The sequence below is a fragment of the Triticum aestivum genome, chromosome 4A (genome assembly GCF_018294505.1).
Source record: "Triticum aestivum cultivar Chinese Spring chromosome 4A, IWGSC CS RefSeq v2.1, whole genome shotgun sequence".
NCBI lineage: Eukaryota > Viridiplantae > Streptophyta > Magnoliopsida > Poales > Poaceae > Triticum > Triticum aestivum.
The window spans coordinates 644,719,498-644,734,036 of NC_057803.1; positions in this window are offsets into that span (position 1 = coordinate 644,719,498).

A 14,539-nucleotide genomic window follows, 5' to 3' on the forward strand; every position below is an offset into this window, starting at 1 on the left:
TTTAGTACCGGTTCGTGCCATGAACCAGTACTAATGCCTCAAACCCCATTAGTACCGGTTGGTGGCTCGAACCGGGACTAAAGGTCTAACCTTTAGTACCGGTTGGTGCCACGAACCGGTACTAATGGGCATTGCACCCTTTAGTCCCGGTTCGTGGCACCAGCCGGGACTAAAAGGTCCAGACGAACCGGGACAAATGGCCCACGTGGCCCGGCCGGCCACCTGGGCGCACGAACCAGGACTAATGCCCCCATTAGTCCCAGTTCTAGATTGAACCGGGACTAATGGGCTAACCCGGCCTGGACCAAAGCCCTCTTTTCTACTAGTGCACCCTCAAAGTATGGCCCCATTCCGTCATTAATCGTAACTGCAAAAGAACTTTGCATCAGCACAAAAAATATCCAGCTAATCCATTTAGAACCAAAGCCACGTGAGGTTAACATTTCTAATAGGAAGTCCTAGTTAACCCTGTAGTAAGATTTCTTGTAATCCAGTTTGAGGATAACACCAGACTTTCCAGACTTTTGAACCTCATGAATAGCCTCATTATCCGTCGCCACACTTTCAAGGATGAACCGCCCCCTAACAAACACAGTTTAGCAGGGATATAGCACTCGATGGCCAATAGGAGACAATCTATTGGTCATGGCTTCACTAAAAAAATCACAAAGCAATTACTCAAACTAATTGGCCTAACTTTTTTCATGTGTCTAGCGTCACTTTTTTGGAATTAAGGTAACAATGGAATAACTCTGATGCGAAATATCTAGAGTACCATTTTCAAAATCTCTAACAAGTACCATTTTGGAATTAAGGTAACAATGGATTTGAGTTTTTAAAGGGCAACTTCGAAGTCTCAAGGAATACGCTGTGGGCCGGATGACCAAAAGTCATCGCGGCAAACTCTACGTCGATGATGCAGGCTAGGGCCCCGACGCCGGCTCAATTGAGTACGAGTACCGAGTCCCCTTCGGCGGAATCCACGTTTTCATCTGCAAGATCGGCGAGCCGGGCCCTGAGCCGGACATCTGCATCGACATCATCGAGATGGCTCAGCGTGCGAGACCCGCCCGAGCTCAGCCCACCGTGAAGCGTGCCTTCGTGGGATGCATCCATGGAGCGGAATTTTCTGAAGGATCTATGTCTGGCGGTGAGACGGCCATCTACTCTGATGGTGAGTCGTCCACGGGCGAGACTACTTTGTTGTATCAGCTGCAAGATGGGGGACTTGGGGGCTATTCCGATGGCGACAGTATTCCGAACCCCTATGAGCCGCTGAACAGAGTCGGGATCTCCATATCAGCATGCTACACGCGTAGTATACACAAGTTCTGTACTTATTTAGAACTGGAATAGCTTTTGCAATGCCAATAACCCATTGGTGTCCTAGGATTAAGAAGCATCAGGATTTGTGATAGCGCCTACCTAGTTTACATTTCCGGAAGTAAAGAAGGGATAAGTCGATCCTAACCCTGTCATTGAACAATAAAGCACTAGGGGCACGCAAAGCGCATGAGGAAGGAGCATGAACAATAAATAACTATACGGGAGAAGCTCAGAAGCTCACCAAGCTGCATCACTGAAACCACGAGCATCAGGTGTAGTGGTTCAAGGGTTAACTGGAAAGACTGAATTGTGTGGTCATTCATCATGGTGAAAGGCTCAAATCTTAGATCTTTTTCTTTGCAATAAAACCACAACCTGAAGCTAATGAGTGGCATGTTCCTTTCTTACCTTGGATGTGCAGCCAAACACGGTGGGCATCAAGCGCTAAAAAAACGCAAGTGACATCATGTTGTAGTGTTGTTTTGGTTTAGTACAATTTCAGATAATTAAGCATGAGAGTAGAAGATAAAATTAACTTAACTCTGAACGCGAGTTCCAGAAACACTTTCTAACAAGAAAGAATATCATAGATCATTATACAACAACGAAGCTTCTATTTTCATTAAAAAGAAAAACATTTTGTAGGTGGCAAACCGTAACAGGGTAACTAATATGAGTGTGAACTTTGTGCGCCTTGTTTCATTCTTGACGAATCACATATACATATGAAGATAGTAAAGAAGAAATTTGACCAAGCAACTGATACTATGAAACACTATCAGGAAACCATTGCTAAACTCTCTGAAACAAGTCTCCTACTAACAACACCTCCTTAAAGAAGTGACACGCAAATCCTTTAGGCCTTTCCTCTATAAGTTTGAAAGAATTTCACTACAATGGATGTCTTGGACCAGGTTCTCCAAGTTTGAAGGATCAACCCACTGCCCTATGTTGTTCTAAGACCTGCATCCACTCAACCAACCACCACCCGAGCTTAATCGCCTTCACCACCACATCCCTTTCGCTGATGGCATGGTATGATGAGCTTTGCCTCGATGCTTCTTCAAGACGCAACAAGCTCATCTTGCAGCTGTCAATAATGGTGGCAGTCTGGCAGATAGAACAGTTAATTGCGTAACTTAGCACCAAATTGATGCCTTTGTCGTTTTCATCCGCATCCTGTGTGTTTGGTTAGAATGAGGAAAGGGAATATGAGTTTACATGTGGGTGTTTAGTGGAGGATTATTCGTGGGAAGTTGAAGTTTAGTCCCAATCCCATGTTTGATGTGTGTCGGGAATTAGTAAAGGGAATTTAAGAGAAAATAACTTTCCATGTGAATTAACAGGGGAGGCTGGGAAAAGATACGTTGGAATTGACCTCCTTAATTCCCTTTCCCAGTCCCACCTCAATTCTCTTGCCTCTAATATTCGCCAACCAAACACACTTCCCTATGACATCAAAGTATTGCGTCCACACAACAAGCTGAGTAAAATAACACCCCTTCTAAATGAATAGCATTAAGGCTAGCTCACATGAGAATTGCTCCTGCTCCAATCGAATTTGGATCTATTCTGCTAGCATGGCCTATGGTCGACAGCCCAGTGGCCAGGACTTCTCACCCCACGTGCTTTCAGATCCAAGAAGAGCGGGGTTAGAGTATCCAGTAAATATAAGTCTTTTGCGGTTGAATAAATACAAAAAAATCCTTTTACTAACTGTTTTTATTTTCGCGGATGTACTGAAACAATCCTTATATGCCACACGATTATTAAAGTGAAGCATAAACTGTATTTGATGCACATAGGTCCTCTTAATTACTCCATAAACTTCACATGGTTAATTTGGTGACATGGCTAAGCCCTAGACTCTCTCTCTCTCTCTCTCTCTCTCTCTCTCACTCGGACGGAGGCAGAAGAAGAAGTTCAGCACAGCATTTTTGTGCGGCGACCTACACCCCGGCGCTCAAATGCCTCTTTTTTGTTATTGCCGGACTCACCTCAACAAACATGCACGCGTACAAGACTTTAATGAGACGCACACACACGCACTAGGCAGCCACAATATTTGGCGCCACTAACAGCTTGTACGCACACCTAGCTAGCTACCACGTCAAGGCCACCAAGCACACACGCACTAACTAATGGGAACTGCTAGGCATCAGACTTCTGATGCCTTACATCTTATCATACTAGTATATAGCCATTGGATTAGATGAATAGGAGGCGTCCGATTGTGTAGCCCACACAGAGTTATTTGGCTCCCTGCACTAATTACGTGCTTGCTCACAACTGCTTCCGTGAAGCACGTCTCATATTCCATGAACCAAGGGGAAATACCATAACTGATGCATGAAAAGGGGCATATAGACAGCACGCTCGTTTTTTCCTAACATGTCGCTAGTCCCTTGCATCCATATCGCTCATCCCTTCATCCTGATGCATCCAAAGTACTTTCTCTCTGCTTCGATTAATGCTTCGCAACCACAAATATGGCTCATCTGATTTGCCTCCAGCGCAACAAAATTACTGCCACAATATTTCAGTCTTATGAACAGAGATATTTTGTTTCCAAAGCAACGTGCCATTTTGCAAGGAATAAAGCAACATAATGTATTTTCCCATCAGTTATAGAACAGCTTCATATGGTATAAAAATTTATTCAGATCAAACAAAAATATATTCTCACTTTTACAATTATATGTTCTTCAAACAAAATATGAGGTGTTCCCGAAATATATTGCGTTTAACGAATCGAGGATATGCTTCCAGGGCGAATGTGAAGGACTACACCATGTGCTGCACACAAGCCTGGAGGGACATATTCCCTTTGTGTAGGCACACTAGGTCAGGGAGTTCCGGACTAGGGGGTGTCCGGATAGCCGAACTATCATCATCGGCCGGACTCCAAGACTATGAAGATATAAGATTGAAGACTTCGTCCCGTGTCCGGATGGGACTTTCCTTGGCGTGGAAGGCAAGCTTGGTGATACGGATATGTAGATCTCCTACCTTTATAACCGACTCTGTGTAACCCTAGCCCTCTCCGGTGTCTATATAAACCGGATGGCTGTAGTCCATAGGACGAACAACAATCATACCATAGGCTAGCTTCTAGGGTTTAGCTTCCTTGATCCCGTGGTAGATCTACTCTTGTAACCTACATCATCAATATTAATCAAGCAGGACGTTGGATTTTACCTCCATCAAGAGGGCCCGAACCTGGGTAAAAACATCGTGTCCCTCGTCTCCTGTTACCATCCGCCTAGACGCACAGTTCGGGACCCCCTACCCGAGATCCGCCGGTTTTGACACCGACATTGGTGCTTTCATTGAGAGTTCCTCTGTGTCGTCACCGATAGGCCCGATGGCTTCTTCGATCATCATCAACGACGTAGTCCAGGGCGAGACCTTCCTCCCCGGACAGATCTTCGTATTCGGCGGCTTTGCACTGCGGGCCAATTCGCTTGGCCAACTGGAGCAGATCGAAAACTACGCCCTTGGCCGTCAGGTCAGATTTGGAAGTTTGAACTTCACGGCTGACATCCGCGGGGGCTTGATCTTCGACGGATTCGAGCCACAGTCGAGCGTGCCGCACTGTCACGTCGGGCATGATTTAGCTCTGCCGCCGGACAGTACCCTGGAGGCCGCACTCGAAACCGCTCCGATCGTCAATTCGGAGCCAGCTCCGCAGATCGAGGATGGATGCCTAGACACCGCCTCGGGGGCTGCAACCTCTACGGCGATAGAGCTGAACACTGACTTTGTCCCTCATAAAGCTCGTGACTCTGAGGTGCCGGACTCCTCGCCGGACTCCAAACCTCCCGCGCCCGCCCCGATCGAATCCGATTGGGCACCGATCATGGAGTTCACCGCAGCGGACGTCTTTCAACACTGACCTTTCAGCCACATCTTGAGTTCGCTAAAATATCTCTCGTTATCAGGAGAACCCTGGCCGGACTGCGGTCAGGACGGTTGGGATGCAGACGACGAAGAAATTCAAGGCCCACCCACCACCCACTTGGTAGCCGTTGTCGACGATTTAACTGACATGCTAGACTACGACTCCGAGGACATCGACGGTATGGACGACGGTGCCGGAGACGACCAAGAACCAGCGCCTAACGGGCGCAGGAAAGCCATCCCAGCCCACGACGTATACATGGTGGACACACCAAAAGGAAGCGGCAATGAGGAAAAACGGGACGTGGCGAAGGACAACTCCCCCAACAAACAAACAAAGCGGTGACGCAAGCGCCGCCCGAAGACCGGCATCGACAAAAACGGCACCCATACGGACCCGGCCTTAGAGCAGGACGAAGCAGCGGACGACGCACACGTCAACAAGCAGCCAGCTGGACATGAACTGGACAAGCAACCCATCCCCGGCGAAGACGATCTCACAACAAGCAGCCACTGCAAGAAGTTTGAAGAAGCAAAAGCGGAAGCTCAAAACAGCGGAAGGCGCACTCAGAAAGAGATGGAGCAAAGTACTCAACACCGCAGATAAATACAGCACTAGTCACCAGACAAAGAGCTACCCGAAGGGCAAGTTGTTGCCCAAATTTGACGAGGAGGCCTTAGAGCCCCCGCAGTCAAAAAAGAAAGAAGCCGCCTGGCCGGATAGACGACCAGATGACAGGCCAAGAGCAACACGGAGCGCGACACACAAGCCGGCACACGATCAGCATAAAGATCCTCAGAAAAAGAATAACCTAGCAAGGTCTATCTATGGGCCAAAAAAGAAGACTCCAGGAAGTAACACAACCAGCCGAGCATTTGAAGACAACGGCACACCCAAATACAGGGGCGCCGCACACCCACTGTGTTTTACCGACGAGGTACTGGATCATGGATTTCCAGAGGGATTTAAACCCATAAACATAGAGGCATACGACGGAACAACAGACCCCAGAGTCTGGATTGAGGATTATATACTACACATACACATGGCAAGAGGAGACGATCTCCACGCCATAAAATACCTACCCCTCAAGCTCAAAGGGCCCGCCCGGCATTGGCTTAAAACCCTCCCAGAAAATACGATTGGAAGTTGGGAAGAGCTTGAGGATGCGTTTCGAGCAAATTTTCAGGGGACTTATGTCCGGCCTCCGGATGCAGATGATTTAAGTCACATAACTCAACAGCCTGGAGAATCAGCACGCAAATTCTGGAACAGGTTCCTCACTAAAAAGAACCAAATAGTCGACTGTCCGAACGTTGAAGCCTTAGCAGCCTTTAAACACAACGTGCGAGACGAATGGCTCGCCAGACACCTCGGCCAGGAAAAACCAAGAACAATGGCCGCACTAACAAGTCTCATGACCCGCTTTTGCGCGGGGGAAGACAGCTGGTTGGCTAGGTGCAGCACCAGCGACCCGAGTACATCCGAAATCAGGGATGGAAATGGGAAATCACGACGCAAAAAAGATCAGCGCCGGAATAAGGAAAATGGCCCAAATAGTACGGCGGTCAAGCCGGATTCAAAAGCTCTCGGCCGAACAACAAAACGCTGCCCCTAAAGGATAACAGTGACGAGCTATCCAACCTCAACAAGATTCTGGATAGACTGTGTCAAATACACGGTACCTCCGGGAAGCCTGCAAACCATACCCACAGAGATTGTTGGGTCTTCAAGCAGTCCGACCGACTTAACGCCAAACACAAAGGGCTCGACACACCAAGTGAAAATGACGAAACCCAAAAGCAGCGCTTCGGAAACCAGAAGACTTTCCCATTAAAAGTCAAAACAGTGAACTCACTTCACGTGATAACACGCAGCGCGGCACCTGCTATACCAGGACACCGTCCGCAGACTGGGGATAGAACCCACCAAAATTCGCTATAGGTTGTGACGTCAGGCCTTTTCAGCCAATCTCACAGGCTCTGCACCACTAGAGGTCGTGTTCGGTTCATCCGACAACCTCCGTCGCGAAAAGCTCACCCTTCATCGCCCCATTTAGCAGTAGCCCTTAAGCACTACTGGGGCGTGCAGCTTTCGCCCGCTTTAATGCAATACCGCATTACGCGTCTCTTACGCTTAAAAATGCCCGGTCCACGGGGCATATTCTCAAAACTCTAGGTGTCTCTCGACCACGGAGAATGTGCGGCTGCCTCGACAGCCACACATTATTACGACCTTGCAGGTCAAAGCCCCTAAAACAGGTCATTTAGACCTCGGACATGGTTAGACGAGTCTGGCGTAACTTAACAAGGGGCTTCCCAGCCGCATACCCCTTTATTTTTAGGGGGCCGCGCGCATAAATGATGAAAGCCAATAAAGCTCAACTTTCTTCATATCCCAAATTATACTTTCTTTTTATACACTTTTTGCACGATATTTCTTAGAAACTAAGTCCTCTTTTACAGATGAAGCACGTGCCACACCCGTCCAGGATACAGCACAACGGAGACACAGGAGTAGACATGCAGTAGGGACCCATTGCAAGGATTCTTTTCAGATTAAGACCCTGCGTAAACCTTTCTTAATGTCTCTTGTTGATACACATCCCCCGGTTTCCTACCAGAGCCGAGGAGGAGGCTGGCGTTTTGGCATCGGCCGCGTCAGAAGTTCCCGCCTGTACCTGAACACTAGGGGCTTAGGGCTTTATTCTGCCCGATATCATAAAGACCGAACACCTCAGGGAGTGTTCGGCGTCTCGAGTTAGGCCTTATATGCATCAGCTCCGAATCATGTCTTTGGTCAAATGTTGGGTTTGCCCGGCTCCTGTGTTTTGCTGCCTTACGTTCCGTATCATCGGCTAACGCGGCACCAGGAGAACTACTGCGATTCTGCCACGGTTCGGCCGGGAGAGCACCTCAGTAGAGAAAGCCGAAAACTGACTGTCATGATATGGCGAGAGACTGGTCAACCACTCGATCGACCATTGGAATGTTTAGAATTCCTCCGCTTTGACGAAGGACCGCTTCCCGGTCAGGCACATACGCGCCCCGAGTTCGGAGAAGTGCGGTGCCATCAGGGGCTATATAGTAGCCCCACATTCGAGCTCCTATGGCTACGTGAAAGAGATAAAGCATTATAGTCCGGTTGCCTAGTTTGCTACGCTATCACCTCCTTACAAGGACCAAGACGTTGGATTAAGTGTGAAAAAGCGTTTTTCTTTTTGCAAACACCCCCGCACCATGTGCGTGGGGGCTGAAGCCAAAGACTGCCGTCTTTCAGATTATACATATACATACAGCCGCACAGGAGATAGTTCAATACTTGAACACACAAGTATAAAAAGTCATTGCATTATAAACATGATCTTAGAAATCATACATGTCATTCAAACATAACATCTTTCGAGCACTGCGACTCTATTATACGAGCGCCCTGCAGGACTTCCTCAAAGTAATGCTCGGTGGGGAATCGGCTTTTGTCCGAACCCCGGGATACGACAGCGGTGGCATCCATCTCCGCCCAGTATGTTTTACCACGGGCGAGAGCCATCCATGCACCTTCTACGCATGCCGACCGCTTCATCGCCTTAATATGCGGCACTGCCCCAAGGAATTGCTGCAACAAGCCAAAATAACTCTTCGGCTTGGGCCTTTTCGGCCACAGATGAGTGACCACATCCGTCATGGCCAGTCCGGACAATCTATGCAGCTCAGCCCACTCAACCAGCCGATCACTCAACGGAAGTGGACGCTCCGGACTATGGAATTGAGACCAGAAAAGCTCTTCCATTTCATGATCCTCCTGGCTGTGAAAGTGCACGACGGCGTCAGCCGCACTCGCCGCCAAGTCCAGATAAGGATCCTCCGCACCGTACAATCGGCCCAGCTGAGCGTACTTCGGATCCGTAAACTTCCTACGCAGCATAAAGGGATTTCCAGCCACAATGTCTCCGACCTGCCGTTTTTCCTCCTTCATAGCCCGCATCGCACTAGGGGCATCCTTGGCTTTGGCATCGGCCTACTTCAGGTCTTCTTGCTCCGCTCTGCGTTCTCCTTCAAGAACCTCCAGGCGGTCGGTAGCAACTCTTAATTTCATGGCCATTCCGGCCATCTCCTCCCTACTTCGGCAGTGAGCAGCCTTCTCGGCTTCTAGCCCTTCCGCTGCCTTCAAGGCAGCCGCCTCGCTTTTTCTGGCTTGCTCCTTGGCCCGAGCAAGTTCTGCTTGAAGGTCTTCCACAGCAGCAGCACCATCTGCATCTAGCATACAATTTGTAAGGAATGGGCGTCAGCTCCCTTACTAAGCAACAGCGGAGCAACCACATACCTTGTGACTCATCAAGTCGTCCATTGACCAGCGAGATGTCCGCATCCGCAGTGTCGAGTTGCTTCTTCAGCTTGGCAAATTCATCAGTCCGGTTGGCCACCGAACGTTCCGCCACCTGCATGGGAAAGGCGACAGTTAATAACTGAGATTATGATCCTAGGCACGCTGTCGTTTTCGACAGCATACCAAGTCTCAGGGGCTACTATCTATACAGGGCGCACTTCATGTGCAAAACAGTCAACAGGTATGTCATTATTTGCGTACCTCAAATCCCGTCAGTAAACTTCCGGCGGCCTCATACAAGCCGGTTTCGGTGAACGAGATCCTCTCAATCACACCACCCATTAATGTGCGGTGATCTTCTGAGATGGACGCCCTCTTAAGCAAATCCTGCAGCTCCACCAGCCGTACTCCAATGGGCGTCGAACACTCCGGCCCCGCCGGACTCGGGGAGACCCTCCATGACGACACCTCAGGGTCACCCGCCCCGCGTGATGGGGCGGCAGATGGAGGCGTTTCGCTTTCCATCATCTCCGGACGAAGGTCTCCCGAAGATGAGCTGTGCTGAGATGGGCTGAGATCCGAACTACAAGGTAAAAACTTCGGTTACCTTTAGACATTAAGCAGGGGTGTCTGATAATTATAAAATCCCCCTTTTATCACTTACAGCTCATTAGAGGGCTGATTCCTCCGAGGAGACTGTACGGCCGGGGCGCTTTCTGGCGCAGGACCTTCCGGTACAGATTTCTTTCCCCGTTTTGAGGCCTTGGCCTATGGATCTTCGGAAGCGTTCCTCTTCTCCCCCTGGAGGGAGGGACTCTCGATTCCTCCCTTACTAAAAACCTCCTTGGCAGAGGTGACAGTTTCCCCGTGCCCCCCTTCGCCCTCATTCGAAGGTGCAACCTCCAACATTTTGATTAACACGGGATCCTGCGTGGTCTCAGGGAGGGGGGACGGACACCGTATCAGTTTTTCTTGCGCTATCCACTCCTGTGCAGGGATAGCTGGTTAAAAGGCAAGCTCACGATAAGTAAATGGACGGTGTGTCCGGACACAGGGCTACTTACCTGAGTATCCGGGCGATTGCAGCTTAGGCCAGAGTCCTCGGTCAATTCCGGATGCGTCTCTTGCGATCCGAAGAACAGTTTATACATCTCCATGGGAGTCAAACCCATGAAGTGTTGAAGAGCTCGTGGCCCCTTCGGATTAAATTCCCACAGGCAGAGGGGGCGACGTTTGCAGGGCAGTAGGCGCCGGATCAACATAACCTGCACCACTGCGACCAGATTGATCTCCCTTTCTTGGAGGCCTCGAATCCGGTCCTGCAACAGGGGGACGTCTTTGGGTGGCCCCCAGTCATGCCCCTTGTTGACCCATGACGTCGGCTGCTGTGGAGGGCCCGAGAGAAAGACGGGCGGCGGCTTCTGCCTGCTGCCCCGGGGAGCGGTGATATAATACCACTCCTGTTGCCACAAGCGGAGCTCCTCCTGGAAAGAGCCCTTGGGCCATGGAGCTTCGGCCCTCTTGCTTATAACCGCCCCTCCGCACTCTGCCTGACGCCCCTCAACCATCTTCGGCTCCACATTGAAGGTTTTGAGGCACAAGCCAAAGTGAGGGGTAGTGCGGAGGAAGGCTTCGCAGACGACAATGAATGATGAGATGTGGAGGATGGACTCCGGAGCCAGGTCGTGGAATTCCAGCCCATAGTAAAACATGAGCCCCCTCATGAAGGGATCCGTCGGGAAGCCTAAACCCCGAAGGAAGTGAGACACGAACACGACGCTCTCGCCAGGCTCGGGAGTCGGGATAACTTGCCCTCGGGCGGGCAGCCTATGCGAAATTTCGTAGGTTAAGTACCTGGCGTCTCTTAGCTTTAGCACGTCCTCCTCCGTGACGGAGGAGGGCATCCACCGGCCTCGTAGGTCAGGACCGGACATTGTCGAAGATCGAAGGTACCTGAATTTGGAGCCCTGGGTGTTGGAACTCGGGGAGAGGGGCGGATTCGATAGAGGATTGAATAAAAAGAACGGGCCTTGGTCTCATTATAAAGAGGAAGAATACCAAGAGCCGTCGTCGTGACTGTTTTGAACCCGCCTTCGATGGAGGGGGCGTGGCAACGGGCGCGGTTGGGTTACCCACGTCCATATTGATGGAAATCCCGGAATAAGGGGAACACGATCTCTGCTTCGACAAGACGTGCCAAGGAAACCGCCTCGCTAAACACGCTGAGGTGGAACAATAAAAACAATTCGAGTAAAGGCTTGGAAGTGGTGTGACGTGACGCCACAAAATACGTCAGCAGATTGATCTTGTGTAATACTATTCTCTCTACGGTGGTATGTGGAATTTATTTTTGCAGAGCGGGACACCATCCTGGTGTTTACAATCTTCTATAAAATTATTCGGAGGAGGAACCCGCCTTGCAATGGCGAAGACAATATGCGCGCCAGACTCGTCGTCATTGAAGACTGGTTCAGGGGCTACTGAGGGAGTTCCGGACTAGGGGGTGTCCGGATAGCCGAACTATCATCATCGGCCGGACTCCAAGACTATGAAGATACAAGATTGAAGACTCCGTCTCGTGTCCGGATGGGACTTTCCTTGGCGTGGAAGGCAAGCTTGGCGATACAGATATGTAGATCTCCTACCTTTGTAACCGACTATGTGTAACCCTAGCCCTCTCCGGTGTCTATATAAACCGGATGGCTGTAGTCCATAGGACGAACAACAATCATACCATAGGCTAGCTTCTAGGGTTTAGCCTCCTTGATCTCGTGGTAGATCTACTCTTGTAACCCACATCATCAATATTAATCAAGCAGGACGTAGGGTTTTACCTCCATCAAGAGGGCCCGAACCTGGGTAAAAACATCGTGTCCCTTGTCTCCTGTTACCATCCGCCTAGACGCACAGTTCGGGACCCCCTACCCGAGATCCGCCGGTTTTGACACCAACACTAGGGTTTCTCGTGCCACCGATAAGTTGGACATGATTAAAGTGGCACCAAATCGGATTAGCGGGGTACATATAAAATGGTTAATCATAATGTCGTCTTACAAATGCGTCATTTTTTCCTCAAAAAAATGTTGTAAAAATGTTGAAACGCTTCCAACAGTGTAATGCTTCTCATGTATGTCATACTAGCAAATTACCTATGTTTCTGACTTTTTGGCTACATTCTTCCTATTTGTAGAATATTATTCTTGGTTTCATGACACTATATATTGCCACTGCCATTAAACTATGCTTCTAATAATATTGTTGCATGATTCATGTCTATTATACTAATGTTTCTTTCCCAAACAATATACAGTTAAATTAGTAATCTTGTACGCTTCCATTAGTTCAGCTACTTGCGTCTTTTATTTTTTTGACATTTTCATCATTTTCTTTTATTTTTTTAAACTTAAAAGGAACTAGTAGAAAAGGGGCCAATGGTCCAGGCCGGTCCAGCCCATTAGTCCCGGTTCAATCCAGAACCGGGTCCAATGGGGGCATTGGACCCGGTTCGTGAGCCCTAGGGGCCGGCCGGGCCACGTGGGCCATTGGTCCCGGTTTGTCTGGACCTATTGGTCCCGGTTGGTGGGACGAACCGGGACCAATGGCCCTCGCTCCTGGCCCACCACCATTGGTCCCGGTTGGTGGCCTGAACCGGGACCAAAGAACGGCCATTAGTCCCGGTCCATTCCACCAACCGGGACTAAAGGGTTGGTCCTCGTTGCGGCCAAGGTTTAGTCCCACCTCGCCAACCGAAGGGGAATCAGACTGGTTTATAAGCCCCTCCCTCTCTGCCTTATTGAGCTCCTCTGAAAATGAAAATAGATGCCCTTATATAGGGAATTTAGCCTAAATTCATACGAATTTCTCTTGAAATTTGTTATGAATTTAAGTTGAATTTCCTCTATAAGCGCATCTATGCTCATTTCTGAGTAGTTTTTTATATAGTTTTTTTTTCTTTTCTGCTATATTTATTTTTTTCTTTTTATTTCTGAGTTGTAATAAGTCATTAAAAATAAGCATTTATGCTCATTTTTTTAGTAAAGTTAATCATAACTATTTTTTCTTCTACTTATTTTTGAATTGTAATAAGTCAGTAAAAATAAGCATCTATGCTCATATTTTAGTAAAGTTAATCACAACTCTTTTTTCTTCTTTTTATTTCTAAGTTGTAATAAGTCATTAAAAATAAGCATCTATGCTCCTTTTTTAGTACAGTTAATCACAACTATTTTTGCTTCTATTCATTTCTGAGTAGTTTTCTATATAGTTTTTTTTCTTTTCTGCTATATTTATTTTTTTCTTTTTATTTCTGAGTTGTAATAAGTCATTAAAAATAAGAAAGAGGCGCAATGCTTGTTAATTTGCTTCAAGCCTTTCGGAATAGTGTCAACTCCACTGCACATAGCTCTGTGCAGTCTACCGTATTCCTCAAGGCTTGAAGCTAACCAACGTGCAGGAGCATTGAGCCTCTTCGTCATCGTCTCTGCACTCACGGCTTATAAACAGCTGCGAGTGCCTCTCGCTTGGCGAGGTGGGACTAAAAAAACAGCTGCAGGAAGAATCAACCAAAAAACAGCTGCAGAAAATAAAAAAGTAGTTAGACGGATCCATTGGTACCAGTTGGTGGCATCAACCGGTACCAATGCCACTCTTTGGTCCCGGTTAGTGGAACCAACCAGGACGAATGCCGCTCTTTAGTCCCGGTTGGAGCCACCAACCGGGACCAAAGGTCTTCGTTTCCCGCCCTTTGGGCTGCTGAAAAGAGGCCTTTGGTCCCGGTTGGTGGCACCAACCGGGACTAAAGGGGGCATTGGTCCCGGTTGGTGCCACGAACTGGGACCAAAGCCTTTGCTATATATACATCACTTAGCGCGACTTCGATCTCTCCTTCTACACTCCCATCGCCGCGCGTCTCCCTGCCGCCACCCCGCCGTCACCGCCCCGCCTCGATGCCGTCGCTGCCACGCCCCGCCACGCCCCGACGCCGTC